Genomic DNA, 26279 nt, shown 5'->3' on the forward strand with positions numbered 1-26279 from the left:
TCTGTGCACATTCCAGTGTAGGTTTTACTAAAACAATCAAATTTCTGTTAGATAAGGTTTATATGGATGTGATTTCCTGAAGAGACGAGTTTTTAAGTACGTCCAGATGGTATGGCCTTATAACTGTTCCATTGAGCACACATAATTAGTCTTCATCATTAGTTGTTCCCTCGTTACAGAGAATCGTGACCGCCACGCCAATCGCTTTGCTGTGAGTGCCTCGATTTGGTTTGTCTTTATATTTATTTTATCTACCAATCGCATTTCTTCATCCCGTGTGATTATGTGATTCGGACACATTCTCTTGTATTTTTTCATCCTAGCTTTACTCCCAACCGCTCTGGCTAGGGGCGGCTTCGCACAAAGCGAATTCCAATACTGTTTTTCAAAAGCTTTTCGCGCCCTTTGTGGAAAAAAGCGAACGCGAATCCGACCCGTAATTTCGTGTTTATTCGCTTGTTTTACACGGGACATTTTTCTGGTAAAGAAAATAAAGAAAGAATTTCAGAAAAAATGTAGTTAACGCAACTAAAGTTCTTGTCGAGAGGTAAAGAAAACAAAAACATTTCCTTTGTGAGCAGGTGATGATTTGTTATTTTTTCTTTATTTCAATAATATAGTAAGTGGAGATGTTATGATAAAACAGAAAACTTGCAAGAACCGTCGGGACCCCCTTTATTTTGTATAGAAATCTAGATAACTTTTATCGATGAATGTTTGTTACAATCTATGAAGATAAGAGACATAAAATGTTATTCTTTTAGTTTTTTCTAAAAGATTTTTGGATAAAATCTATTTGAATTTCCATTTTGTTTTCGGGATTGAACAAATGCAAATGTTGGAAGCGAAAATTAACCAATTTCCTGACATCCGATCGAGCTGAAACTCGGCAGGGAGACTCGTTGTTGATGGCAATCACGCACACACACACGCGTGTATGTAAGCATTTATCTGAAATTGGATGATATTATGATAATAATAATAATAATATTTGGATGATTTAAATAGCACCGTTTTTGTGCAAAATCACCTCAGGGGCGCTGTACAAATATATTATTTATTTATTTATTTATTTATTTACGCACTAATGGGCTTTTACAAAAGTAGTTAACAAGTAATACAGTTGTGTTACATAGTTTACAATAAATTATGATTTTTGATTAAATTAAGGTAAATTCAAATTAATAGTGTGGATTACGGAAAGCTAAATATGTATTAAGGAACATATAGATATAAAAACAAAAGCGTATTCACTACGGAGTTGTGAATTCATACATCTCAGTAAAATGATTAAAAAGATTTCGTTTTATAACTAATACGGAATCTTTAAACATGTTTACAATATTCCCAAATTTATTACCAAAATGATGTACTTAGTCTATTTATAGGTGTATGAGCTTCATAGTTGGTTTTAAAATTGTCACAGAAAAATGTAGCACTTTGCCTCGTATTTCTAGTCGGTACGTAAATTTTTATTTTGGCGAGAATTTCAGGGTTGTCAATGGAATTATTAATAATTTTATTTAAAAGTACAAGGTCAGAGATGATCCGCCTATCTGATTGCGTTATTAAGTTAAGTTGTTTCATCAAAAGAACATAGTTAATATTTTGAATTGGAATATTCAGTTTAAAGTTAATAAATCTTAGAAATTTGTGCTGTACCCTTTCAATATTGCCAGAATGCGTTTTATACAATGGGGACCAAATAGGCGAATTATACTCTACCTGGCTTCTTACTAAAGAAGTGTACAATGTTTTCAAACATTCAAGTGACTTGAAATCACTCGCCGTTCTGCATATGAAACCAAGCATTTTTATAGCTCTCTTTGTTATATCATTTACATGCAGAGAGAATGTTAACTTTTCATCAAATATAACACCTAAGTCCCTGATCTGAGCGACTGATGTCAATAGTACATTTATGATACATTTCTACAAAGATCTATGTTATTACTAACTATATATGGAGATAATATACAGTACAATACTTACATGGTGGGTCACTTGAGATTAACACTTAATTAACATTAACTAATTGTTTATTAGCGAAATTTAACTGGACTTTCTCTCAAGGATGGTAGGTTTATTTAATTTAAGGGTATGACAGCTTAAAAAGGTAAGTTTTTAATTTAGACCTGAACTCTGTTGGACTTATTATGAATCTTAGTTCCGGAGGGAGTTTATTCCAAGCCATCGGCCCTGATACTCCGAAAGCGCGATCACCAAACTTAGTATTCCATCAGTCTACCTACAGCTGCTGATGTTGCTGATCTAAGAGTTGACTGCCTCAGACCAGTGTTTTCCGGGACGCATAGTTCAGAGCAGATATTAAACGAAATAATTGTCGGTCCCACCGAAACGGCAATTGACGGGGTAGCTGTTGACTCAAGTCCTTGGAAAGTAGGTATAATCCGCTGTCAAACAACGGCTTTAACGGCTTAATTTTTTAAATTTATAAATACAATATTGTATGGATGATTCAATCCAATATTTATTTATATGCCTCTCTTGAAAGAATTGAGTTTTTTACGGATAAAACCATTTATTAATGTACATATTGCGTATGTACGGACGCAAACAAATAATTTGTATTAATATTGCAAAACGGCGTATTTTAATAAAATAAATTAACTAACTCCATCTGTGAACACGTATATTATAACGAGCGTCGCGTTTAACCTTAAGTAAATACGAATAAATATATTCATTAATTTCTTATTTCAAATGTAGACCATTAAAGATAATTTTTTCACATACAAGTATCAGATGCTAAGAAACTTAAAAATAATTTTTGATATTCCTAATTTTCTACTTTTAGCGCCATTGTGGTCATATTATTATTTGTAGGTTATCATTACTAAAACATTATTTTAGTCACTCTATAAAGTACCTATCCAAATTAATAAGCATAAAATGATCCTATAAGTACCCATTGATGGGAATGTATTGAGAAATTTTGTAGTAGGTACTTTGGACTGATATTCACTTTATTATTTTGAACGACACTTAATATGAATGTGCATCTACTTCCAATATTTCTAAATATTCTGATTTCATTCAACTGATTAGATTCATTGGGAATGAATAAAATATGTATACGTTAGAAATAATTAATTCTGTCGAATCAGAGATAATATAATTTTCCTGAGCAATAAAACTCCAATTAAAAGAATGAAAATAATTCGGAACAGAGACATGAGGTCTATATTGTGCCGTAGCAGACATACTATGGATAAAAACAATGCAATGCCAACTCAATATTCTAATAAGTGTGTGGAATCGTTTTGTCTACAATAGTATTTATTAATAAGTTAAAAAATAAAATGTTACCAGATTATGTGTCAAAAAGTGTTAATATTAATAGTACAGTTCACGGCTATCCTACGAGAAGCTGCAACGATTTTATGCTTCCTACGACAAATTTATCGGGTACACAAAACAATGATGGTTATAAAGTTTTTAAAATGTTGATTGAACTCCCTTTAAATTTTAGCAAAAAGTTTTTCGTGGGTTTTGAATCTGTCTAAATATTAGTATGTAGGTAATAGAATTATATTATAGTAGTTTTAAAATAGATATAAAATTTAAATTATTTTAATTATTTTATAAGCAATAATTATTAGCCTGAAACACGCATCCACATTGAAAAATCTCCTGATAAAAGATACATGACGCCAACGGGACAATTGTATCCGGAATAATTGTATCTTTTGTATTGCTCAGGAAAATTATATTACATTACAAAATTACAAGGTGGGATGCTACAATGCTTTGTAGACCAACTACCTTGTTTTATGGTCTAATTTTCTCTTCATCCTACTTAAGAAGTTAACTTTTTTAGATGTTTTTTTAGTTAACATTTCAAAGTTAGTGTTAAGTTTTGATTGTAAACGGGATAATTGTTTCTTTTATCAGGAGATTTTTCAATGTGGATGAGTGTTTCAGGCTAATAATTATTGTTAGTAAAATAATTGTTACCCTTCGTGCTATGCACAAAAAATCTTGTCTTAAACATTAGTTTACCAAAAAAATAATAATTAAATAATTTTAATTAAATAAAATATTTACAAGGGATTTTAAGGTATTATAGTGATTTATTTGTGGGGTATTGTGCCGTGTTGCACTACCTCCCTCTTTAGAAAACATTTCTGACAGCATTACAGTGTCCATTGTCATCATTTTCCCTGATGATAGACACTGCAATGCTGTCCGAAACGCAGGCTTAAGAAAGATGTTGCGCAACACAATTCCTCCAAAATAAATCAGTATGAATAAAATATACTTTAAAAAAAATTAATGCTTACGATGTAAAAAAATGCTGATATAAAATAATTTTGCAAGTCTACTTCTAGTCATAATGTTTACCTTCGTAAAGATAAACATGACATTTATTAGAAAATTATATTAAAGATGAAATTTCAGAGAGGCGTTCAGTTCTGAGAATCCTGATCCAAAAAGGAATACCTCAATTCAGAAATATCATTACAAGACACATTCGCGTATCGGATTCCATGATTTTATTATTAAATTATATTCAGAAATTTTCCCTCCTTTTCCTTCTGTTCATGGAAAAATAAATCAAGGTACACAATAATATTATTATAAAAAAATACTCTGCTTAAAATAAGCAATAATAATCAGTAATATTTGCTATCACTAAACTTTACTTCCAAAATTAGAAATTTATAGGAGAAATTTTTTAAATTTTGAAAATTTAGAGGAATAAAGAAGCAGGATTTATTTGTATTTTTCAAATGGTATCTACTCACTAGCAAAATGTTAACTTAGGACGGGTTGTTTCGGAGGATTTGAACAATTCGTCAAATTTCAATGTTGATTTCCGGGTTCTGTGAAAGTCCTATTAAAGTTCTGTTATTATATCAGCATAGGGTAGTTGCTCGACAGAACTGAAATAAAAGCAGAACTTGGAAAAATCTTTCACAGAACCTGAAAATTAACTTTGAAATTTGAAGAATTGTTCAAATTCTCCGAAACAACCCGTCCTTAGTTATTAATAAACCATCGATGAAATAGTGAAAATCTACTTTAAGAGTATGTGTATCAATTATATGAAACCTCTCAAAGAAAAGTTTAAGAAAACTGTATTAGAATAAAGGTTCCTAAATTTTGAATCATAGTGTTACTTATAATAATATTCGGTTATCGCAATCCATTTTGATTATCAATAATTATTATTATGTATCTGCTTACAAAACATTTTATGTGGCCAGTAAAGCGTGTACAGGACCACTTGTCGCACGTATGTTGGCCATTACACGCGTTGGCCAACCCGCCAACAGCGTTCACACGTTGGTGGGTTGTCGCTAACATTGGCCCAACGTGTACTAGGGGCTGTAGACGAATTTTGATACAAACCTTGACGACGATTATGGATGTCTAAACGAAATGATGACGGCAATTTTGAAGGTCTACTAAAAGGTCTAAAAAGAGCTTTGAAAAGTCCAAAATCATCCAATTTAAGATTTTGGATGCCTATAATACGAGGATAACGATAACGGATGTCCAAAACAAGCGATAACGACTTTTTTCAATATCCCAAACAAATGATGAGGACAATTTTTTGTTGTCCAAAAATATTTGGATTTCTCAAACCTGTTGGTTACCGTTTTAGGATATCTAAAAAACGCAATAACTTTTACCAACTATGTTGCAATGATTGTCCATCGTTCTACATAGGTAAGATAACTAGAAATATAAATATTAGAATCACGGAACATTTAAGATGTTTAAATAACAATAATTTTTCAGAGTTTGCCAATCATCTAATTTCCACCGATCATACTGTTAGTAAAGATACAGGGGTTAAAATTCTTCACCGTAGTAACAAAGGCAAAAAATTAGATAATTTAGAAGCACTTGAAATCAGAAAATCCCTCAATAATAACTCCAATATAATAAATAACCAAATTAATCTGTCTTATAGTCCTATTCTAGACATATTTCCAGTTAACCGCTCTGTTCTTCCTGGAATTCCTGTAATTACCCCTTGCACTTTGTCCACCCCTCCCTCAAACACTTAACATTTTTGTATATATATGTCAATATTTTGTGTAGTAGATCAGTTTTTAATATTCTCCTGACGAAGGAAGGGTTCTTCCGAAACCGGTAGAGTGAAAATAAAACTATAGTGGTCAAAAACAAATTTATGTGTTTTTATTGCAATAACTTTTGTCATCAATCAATCTCAAAACTGAACTATGCTTTCGTATCAAAAAAAACATCTTAAATAGCGGTTTTATGACAACCGAGGACAGTGGCAATTCAACACAAATTTTAAAAGTGACATGAAGTCATTGTAAGTGAGGGAAAAATGCCTATAATCCTAACCCAACGGAGCCTATTTAAGCCCCCGCATTCCGAATTTTTACCGATTTACAACATTTTTCTCTTGAACATTTTAATTAAGTTCATAAAAAAATAAATGTTATTTTTTAAGATAATATCTACATATTTGTAGAGCCGAGACGGAACCTAATTATAAGAAATTCCGTAGATAGAAAAAAATCGCAAAGAATGCTCTAAAAATTATTAAAAATACATTTTGTTCTGTTATTTAACGTACGTTATGAAATAGTATGTACTAGTATGTAGTATGTATGTAGTTTATAGTAGGTATGAAAAATTCACAGTATATCTTTATATGCAATTTCAGAATTAGTCGAAAGATGCTTGTTCTATTTTAGACGAGTATTGTTTTTAATAAAAAAAAATACTTTTTTGTTTTAAAACCACGATATTTATTAATTTAAGAACCGACCGGTTTCGCTTTACTTAAGCATCATCAGGGTACAAATTAATACTAAACAAGAAGTACATAATGTGTGTATATATATAACAAAATATAGAGGGAGATAAACCAGACCAATAAACCCATAAAAAAATCCCAGTTCTCCTTACTTCCTTACCACCATGCCAGTTGATGCTTTGTTTCTCCCGATTTATTGATATAACCCATTAGTCTACATAATTATCTAGCGGTTTTTCCATTACTTGTGCACTTATGTTAATGTATTTTATGACCGTCTTTGTGTTGCTTATATTTGTATCATGTTGTCTCCCTCTATATTTTGTTATATATATACACACATTATGTACTTCTTGTTTAGTATTAATTTGTACCCTGATGATGCTTAAGTAAAGCGAAACCGGTCGGTTCTTAAATTAATAAATATCGTGGTTTTAAAACAAAAAAGTATTTTATTTTATTAAATATGTCAAACCACAAAGTGATTGCTTTCTACAATAATAGAGTATTGTTTTATTAAATATTTTCACAATTTTCGTTTAATTATTAAAGTTGTTTAATATTCTTTATACTCTAACGTACGTTTTTACATATAAATCGCTTTCGAACCATCTTCTATTTCTTTTTCAGAGCCTTAACCTGTTTTTTTAATCACTTTTCAAGAGTCTATTGTCAATTGTCCTGAGTTACCCGGTTACCAAAATAGCACATCACTTGGTAGGCAATTGACATTGTACTTATCGTATTTAATGTTTCGATGCAATAAATCTATTTTTCGCAGTATCTTGATTTAGCTATCATTACTATCAACAGTGCCTACCCTATCGATTAGAAATACTTGTAAAAGTCGGTGGGTACCTGATCAGCATAGAATAAATACTGGCAACACGATGCGACCCGAAGGTCTTTCGGCAATCTCCGGCAAGTGCGTTTGGCCTCTTCGTAGATAGCAGATAATCGCGCGGGAACGCGGCCATTTATTGTCCCGCGCAATGCTTTTATTCAATAGGTAAAAGATAGCAAGCTGCTGGCGGCCATGTTACATCTAGGTCCAGTGTTCAGTTGTTCTCGGTGAGATGAAATCTATTTTCTCTTCTCTGCAGTTTGTTTAGGTTAGTATAGTTGGCTGGTTATTGTGGAATATTGTAGGTGATTGCGTGAGAGGAATAAACAGTGGGCAATACATTTTACTGTAAGCAGTGGAATGGAAACACGTGATTTGTGTATGATGTAGTTGAACCCATTTATAGAAGCTATTTATTTATTTTATTTTACGGACACAAATGTAATTAGACAAATTTACAAAGCTTAAAAACGTGCTATACGAAACAATTTTTTATTTTTATTTTTATTACAAGATAATACATAACAAAATAATTACAAAGTTATAATGTATTATTCCCAGTGAGTTTACAAAACTTATTTCGGAAAAAAACATCATTAGATTACAATTGCAATTACAATTAAGATTGACAAGACAACATAAATACATTGAAATAAATAAACGCAGATGTTATTATAGAGTTCCAAAGAAAGTTGGTGTTAGTCATTAATAAAACTGCTGAGGAAATAGCTTTTAAGAGCTTTTGCCAATGTTTTTTGTTCGTTGCCGGAATTTTTAGATTACTAGGTAATGCATTGTATTGCTTGTATTATAATAATATTAAACTTAGTTTTTTTTCTCTCTTCCAAAGCAGTTCGTAAGAATTTTTGTTTGAAGCTGTACAATGTACATCTCTCAAACAGAGAGCACGGACTTCGTTGTTTGCACACAGTTTTTTGTGTGCAATTCCCAGGTCAGTGCAGTTCTTTTCATTTTCATCTTTGAATATTGAGCTTTGTAATATCGTTTAAACAATAAAAAAGATAAATCAAGGCGCCATCTTTTTTTACCTATTGTTTGTTTTAAATACATACTCCAATCACAATCTGAGGCAGAGGCGGATAGTAAAGCCAGAATACATAATGTTAGATTACATAGACAAATTATAACTGCATTATAATATAATATATTCTAAATTAATTCACTGTTTTCTGTGATCTTTTTTTAATAAAAAGTTTTCCCGTGACCTTTCCGCAGCACAAACCGTTGTTTATTATATTATAAAGCCGAGTTCAGTCCAGTTTTCAGTTCTCCAATGGGAACGTAGCTTTACACCGCCACGGGTAGGCGCCTAGGCAAATGAATTTATTTACACGGGGAAGAACAATAAGAAGATACGCCGCCGTCCACTGTAATATGTAGTGTGCACTGCGCCTAATGTTCGTATAAGTACGTTATGCAGTATACACCGGGCTTTGTAGGAGAGTACTATCGTACTAAGAACATATGGGGTATGTGAGAAACTACAACTAATCAATATTCCGTTTCAAGAGTAAGCAGAGTATAGAAAGCCACAAAACTCTGTCTGTACCTAATATTTGCTAATTGCATTCAAACATCGTCTATTTAATAGCAAATTATTATAAGCAATAATTAGTCGCCTGAAGTATTCATACAAATTAAAATATCTCTCGAGTAGAAATAAATGCCGCCGACGGGAATTGAACCTGCACCTTCGCCGGTCAGGTTCTCTGCCTGCTAAGATTTTTTTATAGATTTCTTATTTGTTAATTCATTTAGGAAATAAACAGTTCAATATGAATAATTTATTTTAAAAATATGAGTTTACAGGGTTTTATCATTTACGTCATTACGTTAGCGGCAGAGAGAGAAAAATATTAAAATACATACATCGATAAGTTAAAACTAAAGTATATACATACAAAAATAATGATGCTTTTACAAAAGTGATAGCACGCCAATTCAGAATATATCGAGAACACGCGTTCTTTTCCTAAAAAAATTCATTATATATACCGTGCTCATAAAACATTCGCTTTTAACTGATACTTTGTTAAGAACTCTGACAATTCATTCATTAAGGGCCTGCAGTCCCGTTAACAGGAAAACTAATAATTTGAACAGATTTTTAAAAAATTAACAGAATTTTGTATTGGTAAGTTTTCTCCGTGAACCCCCTTTGTGCTTAGGACGACAGAATAATAGTGCTTGCCCTGGCTGTGACTAAGTACAGTACCTGTCTAGGTACAGAGAGGGGAATTAAGTAGGAAGTGCACTGACCTTAGCCGGGCTAAGCACCAGCTATCTGCATTTCCTAAGCAAACAGGCTCCGAGGATGTCTCCTCGCCATTAAACCAACCGCGGCCGTATACGGCGGCGATTAATGCTACGGGAATCGATCGACGCATATTAAATTGCCTTTAAGTAGGTATGACAGGCCCTAATGTGAATGGGCTATTAAACGGGTAATAGAATCCAAGTTTCAGTGCAAGAAACGTGTTGAAAACAATAAATAAATGAAAATAATTACCTAACAACGTAAGTTTAAGAAAACTAAAAAAGTTTGGTAGAAGTACGAAGATTTCAACCATTTATTTCTATAATATTTTTGAAAAAAATATTTGTAAACCTGGAGATCAAGTAACTAATTCAGATCAGGTAACTAATTAACGCCCTATCTGTATTATTTCTAACACAGCAAAGATGTGGAAATAGTGAAAATTGAAAGCTGTAAGTTTTCAAGAAAATAATTAAAATAACATGATAATTACCAATTAATAAAAGTTTGGTTTCATAAAATCACTCGCACACAAATTGTTGTTAGTGTAATTAAATAAATTTATGAATCATCAAACGGTTAAAAAAGTTGATCTCGGATTAGAATTTCGATATCCCAAGAGATGCTGTTGAAAAAAATAAATGATATTGATACAAAAGACAGTGCGATTAAATGAATAGCCAACTATGTACTTCAAATTAGCTCCGAAGTCGTAAAATCAATCATGTTAATAGTGATAAAAATGTTAGAGTTTGGAATCCCCCAAGGTACAGTGCTTGGACCAATCCTATTTACCATAATGACGTTTTGTTTTCAACCATTACATGGCCAAATTATTTCATATTATTAAATCGGCGGCATAATATAATAATAGTAAACTAAAAGCAACAGAAGACAAACACACGGATTTTGGGAGATTTATTATTTTATTTAACTAAATAAATAGTGAACAAACATTATTTGTAATTCCATTTACCATACATAGAGCGATACCCCAAATATAAAACAATAAATACAATCAAGTAAAACATGTACCAAAATAATAACAGAAGGACCAAATATGAAAATTTGTGAAAAAATATTTAATACACAATAAACAAGGAGGTGAAATATTAATATATAGATTGAACTTAATAATTTATTACAAAAATCAACACTTTTTTTAAAGATACTTCACTTTTTGCAATAATACTTACATTAAGTACTTACTTTGGAAAGTAGTTGATCTTAATTAAAGATGGAAAGTAGGTATATCGGTTGTGCCAAAATATGTAGAATCAAATTAAGGTTTTATGGCACAACTCAATTTCAAAACTAGAATTTTAATTCAATACTAAAAGATACCAGTCATGCATAAATGGCGGTTATGCCAAAGCGGCCAGAACGAAATTAAGTCATTATGACACAATTTGTATACAGATTAAAACGAATTTATCTTTTTATAATATCCTAGCATTGAATTATTTAAATCTCAAATAGTTATCTACCGATTAACTGATATATGTACGATTGAATTGCCTTAGGCCAAAACGCATAAGTTGTACAAGCCCCTGCCTACGTTCTGCCCGAGCTGTTTTAAATAATATTTCATTTCTCATTATCTGAAGCATTTTAATAATATTCTGAGATACGTTTAGGTGTGTGTGATTTATCGGAATCCAAAAGTAAAAAATGATTAAGAAATAGACTCGTAACTATTGCATTCAGATAAAATACCGACAAATGTATATGACAGGGCAGGAATAAGGATAAAAATCACATTTTAAATGCGATCGTTTAATATTTTTGCTATTAGGTTAGGTGTTAGGTGAAAGACAACATTATATAGAGGGTATCAAATAAAGAAAGTATGCTATTTATTTAATCTAAAAACCTAGTTATCTACCTATAGCCGGTAAAAATAAAACATTCTGAGAATCGCTTAACAAAATTAGACATCTATCAATGAACGTTGGTTTTGATAATGCAAAGTAGGAAAATTACAATTTCCTGGTATGGTAGGCATTGACTACGTACTGATAAAATACTAGCGCCCACTTCCAAAGTAAATTACAGAAAAACCTTTATCTTTGCTTAAGCAAAATTTCAAGCATTTTTGCCTTTGCCTGAGGCGAGACTGTAACCTATATTTATTAATATTTAATTATAAGAAAACGGGATATTTGAGTAATTAATTAATAATAAATATATATTTATTAATATCAAATTATAAGGTAACGGGATATTTGAGTAATTAATTAAAAATAAATATAAATTTTCCAACATTTGAAAGCCTTACGTAAGTATTTACTTGTGAAATATGAAAACATTTCTACTTATAAATGAATCATTAGAATAAAATAAATACATTTATGTTTTTATGGTAACCGGATAAATCATGTCAATGATAATTCATCACATCTTTAAAAATTTATATAATGTCATATAAAGTTATGAAACAAAAACTTTATTAACTGGGTTATGTAGGTTAGGTTAGGTTATTTAAAAAAAAATTTCATCGTTCCTAATGACTTTATATCACTTTTTAAAAGTGTGTTGATTTGTCACTGTGTTGAGTTATCATGGAACCTGTTTTTATATAACACTGATGAAGGTTCAGGGTGAACCGAAACCGGTTGGTTTCATATATGGACCTGTGTCGAGACAGACGTTTTTGATACATGAATTAATGTTTACATATTTTTTGTTAATTATTCACATTCATGTGTTCTAGTGCTATTCCGACTTTCTGAGTTTCTGAGATGTTTCCGATTTTTTCCGGTATTAGGTATGCTATGCGAGCGTCCATCAAATTACGAAGTCAGTGCTAAATAAACTTCAAACTGTTTAAAATAGTCAAATCACTCTGTTTATTTAATATGATTGCGGTAAAATAACAAAAATCAGCAACAACGAGGATCAACAACAATCAAACTGTTGTTGCTCGATGGAACTAACTTCTTCACGTTACACTTCAAAATCCGTCTCGCGCCAAGACCTGTACTGGTAGTCATTGGTGTTATTTTCCCGAAACGTATTATTCCGACCGTATTATTACTTTGAACAATATCTGGAGACTTTAATTTCTTTGAATTAAACATATACAGTCTTACTCATAATACATAATATAAAGTGATAAGAACGGGTAGAAAACGTTACTCATAATCGCGAGCATGCGTACTGCGTATACCGGTCATAACAGGGCAGTATTAGTGGTTTAAATCGCACGACCCCCAGGATAAGGGAAGTATTTCGATCGTACTGACGGAGATGCGGACTTTATCAACAGTCTGGTTGATTTGACAAATATTTATCGGTCGCACAATAAAAATGTTAAACTGCAGTTAAACCCATTTGCAGCACTATAAGAGGAATATTTAAAATCGAAATATCAATTTACCAAAGCAAATACGCACAGTCAAATTGGCCGAATTTCGAAGCGATTCAAGTCTATCACATCGCATATGTCTTCTGAAGAAACGTGAAGTTAGCAAATAAACGCAAAATGCGAAAATTACCGTGTTTTCGAGGATCGGAACAAAGTGGTGACAGTTTAAAAAAATCTTGCATAATTATTATCATCAGTTAAAATTTTAAACTGAGCAGTATACGGCCCAATTCATCGCATAACGTATACCAACGCTGCAGTGGCGTATTAGGTAATCTTTATAAGTAAGAATGATTTAGTATTAGGAATAGACCGTGCTGTATATACTCTCATTATCGCCCCGGTAAAAACCACCACTCAGAGTCTTGAAACTAATTTAGCTGTGATTTTAGATCTGAATAGCGAGGTAGGTACTTTCTAACCTTCCTCTTTCACATCTCTTTCCATTTCCTACTCCCTTCAAGATACATTAAATGGGGATGCCATAGTCCCACGAAACGAAAAGTTAGTTATCATAGTTATAAAACTAAATACTTAGCAAGGAACATTCTTACTTCATTTCGTAATGTTCCATCGAAGCGAAAAAGTTATAAAAACAACATTTGCATGATTTGAAAATAAAATATGTTCCTGGCCGAAAACATAAAATTTCGGAAAAAATCTTCTCGGAACTGTGGTATAAAAAGACTATGCATAAACAAGTAATTTGATACTTCTTTTAGAATGTTTGAATACTTAATAAGAATAAAACAAAACTTAAATAATTAAGTAATAAAATTCGCGCAGAATTCTCGACTTTATAAAATAAAAATATCTGGGGTGCCTTCCAAAGAACACGGCAAAAGAATTCAAGAAAAAAAACATTTCTTAGTTTAAAGTTGTTCAAATTTATAGATTCCTCGCCGAAACACGAATACTGAAAAAACTCTTGATATAAATGTTTTCTTAATTAAATTATTTACATAAATAGTTAATTAATATACCCAATTTTAAGAAGATAACATCGTTATTTCATTACAGCGTTAATTGTCACAGGTGTACGTGGTGTATTGATATATCTTTGAATGTGTTACCGCTGCAAATAAAGCGATGAATCTGTTTTGAAATTTTCGTAATAAATATAATATCACCTGAAATGACATCTTTGAAAGACCGAACTGGTTTTATACAAATTATTATTTATCAAAACCTTCACATGTTTCGAAACCTCTTTTGATAATGCCGACAGTACAAGGTACGATAACTTCAGAGGCGCTGTGGATCTGTTATAGCATGACTTTATTACAGTTTGATATTATATATAGGCATTTAATGCAGATAAGTCTAAATGATTTTTGTCAGACGTTATGCAAGTGAAAATAAAATATTCAATTAGGATTAACTTACCCAGTACCTAATTTTACCGTGTAACTAATATTTTAACAATGAAAATGATAGTTAGAACTCTAATTGAAAATATGAAAATAGAATAAGTTACCGAAAAAAATACAGTCGCAACTGGAAATCGATGCCAGATCCTCTAGTCTCAATTGGTGTTGAGTGTTAGTTCAGGTAAGACAAGAGGGTCTGGCTTCGAGTCCCAGTTTTGCGTCAATTATCTTCGATGGCTTATTCTATTTCTTCAAACCCCGGCGTGCGCAAGTAAATATTATTTGATGTAATTTCACAAATTTCTCATTAAAAATAATATACGTATAGTATATAAAGAAGAAATATACTCACAGTATCTCCCTGTGTAAGACCACCGTTTAGAACTGAAATGTTGTTTGAAATGGCTGTGGTCGTGTTTGGTGATCAGATCTGAATAGCCAGGTACTTCCCCACCTTTCTCTTCCCCATCTTCTTCCTCTCCTCACTACCTTTCAGCCTTACAATATACCCCAATAGTCGACGCATTAGTCTCACTGGCTATAGACATATAGCTATGATTAGAGGAACTACTGCGTACTAATATCTTGTTGAAACTTTTTCCACTATTAGAACGCTATATGCGGTGCGCGCAGACCGGATTCGGTGTTTTAGTTAGAGCGTTGCGAGAGTTGGAGGCCGTTTGGAGGTCAAAATAATAATACATTAAAGGCTATAGACGGTTGCTAGCAGTTGTGACGCTTTCATATTTTTTTCAATTGTCATGTTTACATTGAGAGTTTTAAAATTGGTTTAGTTATTTAATTATTTTTTCTATTAATAAGACCTTATTTTTGGAGTTTATCAAAACCATGTTCATTCATTGACTTGACGTTTTTGTTTTATATTTGGTGACACCATTATGGTGTCGTCTCTGTTTTTTTTCCGTTCTTGTGATTTTATATTGTCTATATACAATTAACACGTAAAATTATAAATACAAAAAATATTACATTTTTTATATTTTTAAAATATTATTATAATATTTTTTTAATTATTTATTTATTTGTACAACAAACTTTAAAATATGAATATTATTTATTACAATTATAGGTAAGTCGTAGGTTTTACCAACTCAATATATCTTAATATTTAATACATAATAATATAAACGTTTCAATACATTGTGTGTTAAAGAGATACATTTATTTAAATTAAACGAAAAGGTTTATTTAGCTTAATTATAACTACGTATCGATGCCGGAAAGGCAAAAGGGCGTAAGCGACTATATAATCAAAAATGAGTCAACATACAGTTGTGATCAGACAAAAATTCTAATCAAAACTGTACAATTGTCTCATTTTTGACTTAATTGTCGCTTACGCCCTTTTGCCTTTCCGGCGTTGATAGATAAATATTTAGGTAGGTACATTAACATTGTTTGCTTCATCCGCATTCACACTTGCGGGTCATATACCTACCTATTATTTTCCTGACACTTCGATTCGAGTCCCATCCAACTATGCGTTCCTTTCTTATTCTTATCAATTGAATCGACCACGCAATATTTTCGGGTCTCCTAAATCGAAATATGATCATACGTGGTCCTACACCACATCCTCCTCGCGAATACATTTAACTACATAGAACAATTCAGGTTGAATTTCTATTAAATACCCACCTATTTTAGGGTAGTCAATTCGATTCCAACTGAATACAACGAAATTATTCTTCTCAGAGTGTTGATATCAGTAGAAGTTTTTGAGATAAACTTTTTTTAAATCTACCTACCAACAAGGTTACCATAAGGCTTTTGAGCATGTGTTCGTATAGATAAAGGGGATTTATTTAATAATATTAAATCTCCAGATCCTCGTCTGAACATATCTCTTCCAAAGTCCCTTTACAGTCTAGCAAAGCGTGGGTTAACAACGTAAGTCAAATCATTCTGCCTAGGGACATGGTTAGATTTATACCGGAACACTTTTTTTATACTGCCTCAAAAATATCAAAGCCTACAAATCCGAGGCCTTTCTCCTGCTGCAAGGCAATAAATCGTACTTTTGACGGGTTTAACGTTTTTTGATGTGCCCTGGTCAATTTCAATTGTCAGACATAGATGTTTTATCTATGTAATTCGTGTTACGACCGGGGGATAATATGCGCCCAGCATCAAATGTGAGTCTTTTTAGTATCTCTGGATAGATATAATATCTCTAAGATAAAAAAATTAAACCTTCCATTCGAGAACCTACTCACCCACCTAGATAATACGTGTTGTGTTTTGTTTGACTAACGCAGGTATATTTGTATGTAAATATTTTAGATTAAAATGATTTGCTTAAGGTATCTAACGAAATTAGAAATTCACAACATACGAGTACATGAACAAATATTTTTTTGTTCATGTTTTTTTTAAAGAGAGACAAACTTTCCCGTTAGATTACGAATAACCTCACAATATTTGAAAATCTGCTAATACCACCAAAATAAGCGAAAAATATTTCTTGTGTTGTGATGGAGGACTTGAATTGGAGGCAGCCGAGGAATTGAACACACTACGCCTGGATGGGACCCAAATGCGATATCAACACAGCCACCGACTGATAATTGATTTGAAACATTATTTCAGAGCTGACTGTGTAAATGAGTAAGTTTTTTTAATAGCAGTAAGTATTTATTGTAAACGTTCCTGTCTACCATTACCATAATCATAAACATGTAGAATATCGTCACTATAATGCAAACAAATATGAATAGCATTCGCTTTAAGTCGCTAGTTATAAGTCTTAGTTTTAAGTAACTGGTTATAAGTCTCAGTAGTTAGTTGCTAGTTAAAAGTCTTAGTTGTAAGTCTGTTGTTACATATCTTAGTTGTAAGCCATTAGTAACAAATCTTAGACGTACCTAAGTGTATGTATGTGTTTTATTCAGTGAAAGGAGCAATCATTAATATATAAGTATATATATATATATATTTAAAGTAAAACTGGTAGGCTGCCAAATAGGAAAGAGGGAGATGAACACGCGTACTGTCCTTTTACACCTACGTTCGCGTCGTACGTTCACTATTAATCCGTTAAAATCCGACCTGCGTTCATTACACTAAGTTACTAGTTATAAGTACTTTGTGATAGTGATAAGTCATATGTTAGATTAAGTATGGTGTTAAGTGTCTTTTTTATGTGAAACCACACAAGAGTCCCATCTGCTCCCGACCAGCTGGAGTCAGCGAAACTATGGAATCCCCAATTGGGATATGTTGAGAGGCTGAAAGTAGTGGGGAAGGAAAGGAATGGACAAGAGGCAGGTGGGTAAGTACCTGGCTATTCAGATCTGGTCGCCAAACATGGCCAAAGACATTTCATGTTTCAATTCTGAAAGGTGGTCTTACATCAAAACGATACTGAGAGTATATTCAAATGTACTATACATTAATTTAAATAATTAAATTGTGAAAAAATAACACACAATTAATCAAATAAAATTTACTTGCGCACGCCAACATTTCAACTCAGGACCTCCGGCTTGCTAGTCGATAACCTAACCTATCGACCACAGAGACCGTCAATTTAGTTTGTGCGCAATCTACAGAATTACGATTTATAGTTTTGTTTTTCCGCTGTTTTCAAGCGGCAGAATATTTTACAGCCGACTGTTTAATGACCCGCTTATGTTTACTATTTCAATCATAATCTAACAGATAGTAATTCATAGCTTATCTTTGACATTTGTCTGTACTTCAAAAGACCGGCACTAACTTGATAACCTTACTTCATCTCAAAATGGTCCAGCGAGATCTTTATCAATCTGCAGTTTTTTTCGTTTAGTAAAAATATGTTAACCTTTCATATTTTTCCGCTCCTCTCGGAATACAGATTGAGAGCCGGTGAGATGCCAATCTAAAGATGCTGGAGAAACTCTCAGATTTCATGAACTTTTTTGATTTGTTTGTGAAAGCTGTCGTAACGAGATATGTTGGCAAACAAACATTGGGATTTTGAAAAATTATGAGAACCCCGGGAATTACTTACAATAAAAATCGCAAAAAAAAAACTTTTTACAGACTTTTTAATGAAAGTATTAAAACAAATTGAATGCAATTTCTTTTCGTTACAAAAATGGGCCTTATAATAATATTTCAGAATTCGTTTTTGTTTTTGTGTTATAAGAGTTTTATTTTGAAATGTAGGTTTACCTATTTTTTACTTCTATATTTCGTCACTGGTTTTTACATATCCGCAACATTAAATAGCATTTTTAAAATTAAGTGATACGGAAAATCGTTTTTAGTATGGATGTTTCGAAACCGGCAGCGATATATAAAAAAATAAAAACTGTATACTTATATTTCTAAAACAAAATGCCTGGAAATTGTTACATAGTTAATACCGAAGAAACATAACAAAATGTGAAGCGAAGTCTTTTGAAATTTATTTGCTTTGTTTAGTGATCTGCACAGCCCGGTACCTACTAGCCGAGTCCCTTCTGCTTTACCGACGCAACTAGTTTTAGTCTCAATTCATTCATAAAACGGGGATACCATAGATAAACTAGCTCCTGACAGTTGGAAATGTAGTGTGGTATCCCATAAAAACAAAACCTTAAAGAAAAAGAGTGGGAACCATAAACCATGATATGGAAGCAAATTTAAAATGTGCGGGGAAAACCCGGTAAGATATGGCATGAAAGGTAAAACAAATACTTAATTTGTAGTGTTCAAAGAAACAAGATATTTATTTATTGCGATTTTTGTTATATGTTTTTGGGGTGTTGTGCCGTGTTGCGAACACTCCTTATTTAGCCAACGTTTCGGACAACGTTACAGTGTCCATCACATCCAAATCCATTATGCACATATTAGATGTTTGGATGTGATCAAATCAAAAATCACCACTGCATACCGTTGAGGAGAAACGCATGTTGCTTAGGTTAGACTCGATTTTATTAACATTTTCTTGATAAATCCATAATTAACGAACTCATATCTAAACAACTACAAAAATGTGTACCTATGTACAGCGAAAACATTAGAACCTTTTGGCCTGAATTGAATTAAATTATGGAATCACGGCTGTTTTACAGAACATCAGCCTTATTTCAAATTTAAATACGAGAAAGACCAGTCAAAATCACAACCAGACAGTGAAGATACTAACCACCTACTTGAGATTGGCATTTCTGAGCTTTTACGTCGGTAAGGCAACTTTATAAGTTGACACTGGCATTTATGCTCGATTCGCTAAAGAGCTTAAAGCTCAAAATTACATATACATTTTAACACACTTAAGACCTACTCACAGAAAGCACAGCTCATTGTAAAAAAACGTATAAAAATTCCTCTATCTTTTAGCAGATATTTTCTAGGAAAATTCCATTAAAATGAATCTTAAATATGTGAATTTGGTTCAAAGAGTGGATAAACAAAATTCTCAGGATAACAATAAAAATGTCGCTAAAAATAGTATTGTTTGAATTATTTTTCTTTTGCCTCTGGATGTAAGAATTTTGTGCTTTTTTGTTGAAAATTTGTTGTATTAAGCTTGAAATAACAGAACCAACTGTTCGTTTATTTGGAAAGTCGTTACATTTGTACGGTGCGTGTGTGTATCTTTGTGAGTTGGGTTATTTAAATAAACACTGTAAAACAGAATTGTACAACTGAACGTTTGAACGTCGCGTTTTAGAGGACATAATGTAAGTAATAAATTATTGCATTGTTATACCTACATATATTTTTTCGTGCCTATCAATGCATGGTTTTGACCATGTTTTCATGATTTTTTGGGTCAATTATATACCTCCATAGGTTTTTAAAAAAACTTGTCAAACAAGACATGATTTTGAACCGCTCACCAAAGATATGTATTTTTAGTGAGATTTTTTAACATTCGGAGAAATTTATCCTAATTTAGAAATTCATTAGTTCTTGAACTTCAGTACGGGTTCAAAATGGCTGTTATCTAATTATTATCTTTATCAATATATTATATGAATAAATTCATAAAATTAAATTAATATATTAAAGTATAAAAAGTAAATTATTAATTAAGAGTTTTTAGAGAATTTCTTCTCATGAATCTAAGCATTCTTTTTTTTTAAATGTTTACAAAAATATATTCTTATTTAATTTAAAATGGGGATCTGCAAATTAAAATTAAATTTGCATGATTTTTTTTTTAAAAGCGTGCAAATTTTCTTTTTCCTGTTATTTGGGAAAAGGGATTGTTTTTTAATAAAGCATTATAGATATTTTACTTAGATATCGTTATTTTCTTATTGAAATGCCCAATAAAAGCAAAAAAAAGGTTTTTTATCCTTCAAATCAAGGAAACATTTTTTGGGATATAGATAGTGGCCCCTAAAACCTTTATTTAGAACTTGCAGGTAGATACTATTATTAATATCATACCATAATATGGTTAAAAAATTGCCTTACTCTGATATGAAATATGATAGCAAAAATGGGAATATTAATATAAGTTGATTGAAGTCACTACATCCATGTACAAATACTTTGAAGGAAATTGGATGCTTTGGGATAATGACTTTATTTGGTTCATGGCACTTGCTAACCGATATGTAATATACAAAGAATCAACGAATTTTACTTTTCAAATATTTTTATCTTTTGAATATAAAATAATGGTCGTTACTTTTAACAGAGTCGTAACATGCAAAAGAAATTATAAGATAGTAATGAGATCTAATTGGACAAAAAAAACTGTAACACTGACAAGAACAAGATCTATGATAGCAGTTCTTTCAAAATATCAATATTTTCACTACGCAAATTTGGTACAATAATTCCTTCGATTTTCTTATCGTTGGTAGATGACACTTTTGTGACCTATGTGATGAAGATGATGATATAATTAAGTGGATTTTCGAGGTATCACTATAATTTAAACAAATACATTGCTACCGCGTACGAAAATATCGTTTTTAATCCACGCAGACGATATTTGTATCAAAACATTTCAAAAGTTTTTTGTCGGTTACTTAGCAAGATTGGCTCCGTTTTTGCTTGATCCTTTTTATTACGACAAAATTATATACGTGATAATAATAAAATTGATACTTACATCAATTTGAGAGAAGTGATTGGACGAACAGCTTCAAATAGTGATGAACAGAAAGATTACACTCACACAGACATCACTGGAATTAGCCTTGTTTACACTGTCAACAACTGATATCACGGACGGATGAACAAAGAGATTCTTCTATTCAAATCATCAGGTGTATCCCACGTGCTCAGAATTCGTTGATAAAATTATCCAAACATTTCCTGCTCTCCCGGTTTTCACTTCACGATTTTACGACAAAAAATACCTCCAAAACGGAAGGTTTTTTAATTGTAGCAAAACTTTTGATTAATGAATTTGTTTTCAAGGACGTGTATTTGTATTATTAGAATATTCTAAAGGTATTGATAGGCGTAATGTGTTTGAGAGTAGAGCTTTTAGTTGAGGTATTAAAACTATATTGATGATCAAAACATTGGATCTAAGCTTTTATAAAAGCTTAACAACCTTTTGTTGCTGTCCTATTGTTGGATTATAAGTAGCTGTGCTTCTAATTAAGCTATTTAGGTTGTGGGTTTGGGATATAATGGGATTATTTAAGTTATTTTTGGGGGAAGTTAGTGAGATTGACGTTCCCAATTATTATCGTGTCCAAAATCCGCATCTAACGCGCGTGGAATGGGATGCCTCCTGACAGTTCTCATATCCTGGTACAAGGCATTCTTTCCAATGAGCACTTCATCAAGATTTCTGTCATGTCATGTGGGACGACAGACCGAAGATTGCCTTGTGAAACAAATTAAATTACTTGTCCCATTTCATTTGTATTCCGGTCCCACGTTGGGCATAGGCACAGAGCGGCTCTTTATTTATAAGCCAAAGTACTTTATGCAAATTTCAAATGTCTTTTTGGATAGAATCAGATATAATGAAAAGTTTGGATTGAGAGCAAAGCAGATAAAATTGTTGTAGCAATTGCAGATGCCGTCGGTGGAGAATTAACCTGCTTTCATGGAGTTTCAGTCATATGTTTAATATCTCGTAAGATCCTGATGCCCTGGTATCGGATTATACCAAATTCCTCGAAAGTGAATAAAACACAAATATATTAAAATGTCTTCGTTTTTATTATTAACAACACAGTGTTAGCTCATTAAAATTGTTGATTTAGCGCTGAAAAACTATAAACATATTCATGAATAAAATCCAAAACCTTTTTAATGCTTTGAATCTGAATAATTGTTATCTGATGAAACGGTGTTATCAAGAGCCGATAAACTCGTATAAATACACTGTTCAAATGATAGCGGAGTCACTTCAAAACACAGCGCGGCGAACTTCCGATCGAAAATTCATGACACGATCAAAGAAAATTCCTTCACAACCCAGCCGGCTCGGCTGCCGAAGAGCGACTAAATCTGAAACAAGTTTTAGGCCGGCAAACACACGAGACTCGTGAATTTACGGACTTTCACGAATCGAGATGAAAGGGACGGTTGTTGGGAGATGAGAGAGATGGGACGGTAAGGGGAGTGGGGCGCACGACGCTGCACTGATCAAGTTTGTACGTAGTGTGCAAGCTGCGTTTTCGAACTTCGCGCGGGTAGGTGCTTTTTTATACTGAAAAGGGGGGGCGAGTAAACGTGTCCGCCTCGTCCAATGGCCGCCGGTGCGAGCGGTTTTTTTTATTTCCTACAATGGCGGCAAGATTGTAGCGCTCAATCATTATTTGTGTTTTGTATCCTCTCTCTGCCGACAAGTTGAGTTGTTGCGGACGAAGGCGCTGAGTTGGGCGAGACACCCGCGCACCAACGACGTGTGGGCTATTAGGGGGATATCTCTGTTCGCTGTTGGGAAGATCGAGATATTGTATACTCTTTAACTCTTGCACGGAGCACGAAGGATGAAGGTTGTTTTTGCACGTTCAATCTGCTATTAAAAAGATCTCGTCCGAGGGCCGGTTTCGTTTACAGCCCGTTGGCGTGAACAACACAATCGAACAAAGTAGCCACCTGCTTTCCACAATATGGTATTTTAATTTTGAAGAAACATCACAAGATGTGTAAATGCTAGCTTTATCATCTATCACATGAGTGTTTCTATCATTGGAATGATAAGAAAACCTCAAAATCTCACGAATTAAAAATTCGCCAAACAATTTGGAAAGGAAACATAAAATGTCAAAACATCTAAAGTATCTTTTAGCTTCATAAAAATATTTATTAACGAATAATATTTAGTTTTTTATTGTTTTGGTGTTTAATTCGTAGAACTACATTTAATTTTTTTAAATAAATTTAAAATAAATCAAATTTAATAATGTTATAATAATTATTAAGTTCTGCAAGTATTTCTGTTATTTTTACAGTTTTTTAATGTGACAGCTGTAAAAATAACAGAAATACTTGCAGAACTTAATAATTATTATAACATTATTAAATTTGATTTATTTTAAATTTATTAAAAAAAAAATAATAAATAATAATATTTAGGAATGCCCTAGTGAGATGTGCAGAGTATGTTTTTTATGCTAAAAACTGTTTTTTTTAATAAATAAATAAATAAATTTATTTTATAATACAGGCACTGCAGGCATTACAATTATTATATTTACAACTCGGTAGGCGGGTTTGGGTGCCGCAGCCCTGGGAACCATTTATTGGATAACAAATACCTCTGCCATACGTCATGTTTTTTTCTTGCATAAATCAAAACAGGCGGATTGTGTTAAACGGGAATTTAAACCTTATCGCCATCTATGTAAGGGTTGTTATTGATAGCGGTTCAATTTTAAATATTACACAACGTTGTGCATCGCCTTAAATGTTCCAATATTAAAAGAAATAATCGTTTTTCTCTTCTGTTACATTGGTCGGTAATTCTTCAAAGATCTTCACTGCTGTAGTTACATAGCAATGAATTCTGGGATTAAGATTATTTTTGAAGTGGGTATATATATTTTTCTTCTTATAGAAAGTACATACATGCATACGACCCTAAAAGTCTAGAGGGGTTAACATTTCGCATAATTTCAGTTTTTCGCTATGCGATTATGGTCAACATCCATTAAGAAAAGGTACTAAAAAAAAGTTTAATATTCGTTACATGGTTTTGTACATATATATAAATGGGGAATATGATTTTTGTATTTTTGATTCAGCTGAATCTGTCCATTTCACAGAAAGATTTTATTTAATGTTTGTTAAAATTTTTAACCAATATAAAATTAAAGCACGTTTTTAAAAGTGGATAAACAATTTCAGGAGAGCTTTTGCCATGAAAAGGGCTTAGGAATGCTCCAAAGCTCAGTTTCGCGCTTCATCTAAGATCTCAGACTTAAGCGCGCTTTTTCTATTTCAGACACCTTCAATTTCATACAAAATCGAAAAGCTTGGGTGAAGTTTAAAGAAAAGATGCTTTTATCTCTGAAAAATGAGCTGAGTCCGAAAAAATCGCGACTCTAGGATGAGACCGGTCAAAATTAAATAATTGAAAAAATTGCAAACTTTTCAATTACCGTAATACGGGGCAACTTTTGAATCGGGTGGCGAGTGATCATCGCGGATGTAGTATAGGTATACCTATATGCATAATGCCCGCTACCACTATTTTCGGTTGAAATGTGAATTTTTTTTTAAAGATATTTTTAGAGGCGAAAGTAATGTATACCAATGTCTGTCGATAGACACCTGTAACTAACTACTAGAATATTCGATTCGAATATTTATTGTGGGTAATAAGCTTCCAAAATATTAATATTAAGCTTAAATTTTCTCCAAAATGCCCTGGAAAGAATCTCAGACTTGTGATGTCCCGAAAGAAAACAATCATCTATTCTGAATGCAATTACTAATGTTATCCAAATTGACCCTTGTAATAAATTACATATTTGTGATTCTTTCAAGGATAAAGAAACCATCCTGTCACTTCGAATGCAATCAACAATATTCTCAAAATTTGTTTTGACAGCATTGCCATTCCATTGTAGGAATATTATGTACTAAATACACAATTTGGCTGTCCTCAAACGGGGATCCTTTCCAGTTGGACAGACAAAGGTTTGTTTTGTTTTGTATTGTTTGTAATTTATATATATATAAAATAAAATAAAAATAAATAAATAGTCTATCAACGCAAGATACAAGATATCCCTCTATTCAACTATTCATCGAGTATATTGTCCTGTCTGCAATATAACCCAAGTCTATCTAAAATTTATCCTAACACATTTCTTATACAAAACACTACAATGCACCAAAACTACATAGTATAACAGCAGAAAGACAATTCATTTACCTAGCTCCTAAAATCTTCAACCTTCTCCCTGATAACTTAAAATCCGAAACCCATCTCCATTCAAAAAACAAATAACGCTGTGGATCCTTACAACTGCTATACATCGCAATTATAATACTCTTTATTATAATATTTTACACTATAATCACTCAAACACCCTTCAGACATGTAATCAAACAGAAATGTATTACCAATCATATGGTGAATTAATTTAATAAATAAATTCTATAAACTTCACCCGCTCTAGCACAGGGACATCTCTAGCATGGCAGGTGTAATACTTTATACTAAAAAAATGTTTTAAGTGTATGTCAAATTTTTCATTCATGTAATAAAAAAAAGTCCCCCTCAC

At 32.3% G+C, this 26279-nt stretch overlaps 1 protein-coding gene across 1 annotated transcript in view; it reads right to left on the reverse strand.

The window, feature by feature from the left end:
- Window positions 1-23030, reverse strand: part of pxb (putative Hedgehog signaling attenuator pxb) — a 667281-nt gene extending 644251 nt beyond the window's left edge. Inside the window, exons 1-2 of the mRNA XM_089641132.1 lie at window positions 22923-23030; window positions 21689-22804 (exon numbers count right to left, since the gene is read on the reverse strand). The gene's annotated coding sequence lies outside the window, so the exon portion shown is untranslated. The remainder of the gene's footprint in view (window positions 1-21688; window positions 22805-22922) is intronic.
- Between the last annotated feature and the right edge of the window lie 3249 nt (window positions 23031-26279).

Source organism: Hesperophylax consimilis, chromosome 16 (assembly GCF_061612785.1).
Source record: "Hesperophylax consimilis isolate HC1 chromosome 16, BYU_Hcon_1.0, whole genome shotgun sequence".
Taxonomy (NCBI): Eukaryota; Metazoa; Arthropoda; class Insecta; order Trichoptera; family Limnephilidae; genus Hesperophylax; species Hesperophylax consimilis.